Raw genomic sequence first — 1,968 nt, 5'->3', positions numbered from 1 at the left:
TCCAATGAATGTAGTAATTAGGTGATGACTTAAACAATGATATATTATTGTAATGGGCTATGATTAATCAATAAGAAACAATGAGTTCAGCAGCTTGGGAAAGGAAGCACAAAGATTGACTGAAGAAAACAATTCCTTAAAAAATTCATCCTGTGAAATGGGGGGGGGGGGAAGGTGCATAATCTCACTGAAGAAAATAATGAATTAAAAATTAAAATTGTACCCTTGGTTCCTCTCCTGTCCTCCCTTTTTTCCCCGTGCTCCGCTCTGGCACCTGCAGCTCAGGCGCTCCTGTATGGAGCTCCCACATACGCTCACGCTCTTACCCACGAATTCTTGCCCCATGCTACTGGGTCACCACTCTAAACCATGGGCCGTCAGAAGGAGCTCGTGTCGCGCTGCGGGGACCTACTGCAGATCCAGTACGAGCTGCTGCAACAGGCTCTCACTGAATGCCTTGGGATTCTCATAGTAGTGATGTTCGGCTGTGGCTCTGTGGCCCATGTTGTGCTGAGCAGAGGGACCCATGGTGGCTTTCTTACCATCAACCTGGCTTTTGGCTTTGCAGTCACACTTGGCATCCTTATTGCTGGCCAAGTGTCCGGGGCCCACCTGAATCCAGCTGTCACCTTTGCCATGTGCTTTCTGGCAAGGGAGCCATGGATCAAGCTGCCCATCTATACACTGGCCCAGACATTGGGGGCTTCCTAGGGGATGGGATTGTCTTTGAGCTATACTATGATGCAATTTGGGCCTTTGCTGGTAATGAATTTTTTGTCTCCAGCCCCAATGGCACTGCCAGCATCTTTGCCAAATACCTCTCTGGTCACTTGGACATGGTCAATGACTTCTTTGACCAGTTCATTGGCCATTCATTGTCTGTGTGCTGGCTATTGTGGATCCCCACAAGAACCCAGTTCCCTGAGATCTTGAAGCCTTTACTGTTGGCTTTGTGGTCCTGGTCATCGGTACATCCATGGGTTTCAACTCTGGTTATGCTGTTAATCCAGCTCGAGATTTTGCTCCCTGCCTGTTCACCACCATTGCTGGCTGGGGTCCTGAGGTCTTCACAATGGGTCGGTACTGGTGATGGGCCCCGGTCTCACCGCTTCTTAGTGCTGTTGCTGGAGTTTTTGTCTATCAGCTCATGATCAGCTTTCATCTGGAGACTCCACCTCCTTCCACAGAACAGGAGAATGTCAAGTTCGCTCCTGTGAAACACAAAAAACAGATCTGAGTTGAGAGTTATACCTCCCTCTCCCTCCAGGATCCCCACTCCTTCCAATAGGAACTAACACTGATAGTACTGTGCCAGAGATATGCCCCTAAATCAGCCATAGCCTCCACCTCTCTGGTTCCCATACCTCCCACTCCTCTGTCCCTAGGAGACCCTTTCCTGAGGGGTATATTTAGTAATGATGATAAAAAAGCTCCCTCAAACCTCTCTCCCCACCCTAGGGCATCAATGAATCCTTGGGAATCCTGGTAAGTATTGATATTGGATATGAGAGTGCCAGATCTGAAGTAGGATATTTGCCAGAAACAATAAATCACTTTTGAGTTCTTGGAAGGTTCTCCAGAGGGAAAAAGAGAGGGGAAGGCAATGGCTAGAAGCTCAGAAGATGTATGAAAAAGGCTAGATAGGTGAGAGATGCATAGGTGTGAGGGTAGTTACAGCTACACAAGGGCACTTTAGCTTTGGGAAAGTCCCTCATTCATTCATTCATTCATTCATTCATTCATTCAATCCTGATGGGAGAGGTTTAAATGAAAGAGATTCTAAATAGAGACATGTTAAATGTATGACAGTACAAATGTAAAGAAAGCCTAAATGTGCACACGCGTGCGCGTGTGTGTGTGTGTGTGTGTGTGTGTCCAGATATGAGTGATTGCAGATGTGTGTCAACTGAGATGTGTGTGTAAGGGGGAGGGTACATATTGATTAATATGTCCTAGAAAAGAGAGAGA

General features: G+C 46.9%; 1 pseudogene; it reads left to right on the top strand.

The window, feature by feature from the left end:
- The first annotated feature begins 369 nt into the window (after positions 1 to 369).
- On the top strand, positions 370 to 1,237 carry LOC122726703 (annotated as a pseudogene).
- Positions 1,238 to 1,968: the final 731 nt, after the last annotated feature.

Source organism: Dromiciops gliroides, chromosome 4, assembly GCF_019393635.1.
Source record: "Dromiciops gliroides isolate mDroGli1 chromosome 4, mDroGli1.pri, whole genome shotgun sequence".
Lineage (NCBI taxonomy): Eukaryota > Metazoa > Chordata > Mammalia > Microbiotheria > Microbiotheriidae > Dromiciops > Dromiciops gliroides.
This window is presented reverse-complemented; position numbering and strand designations above follow the sequence as displayed.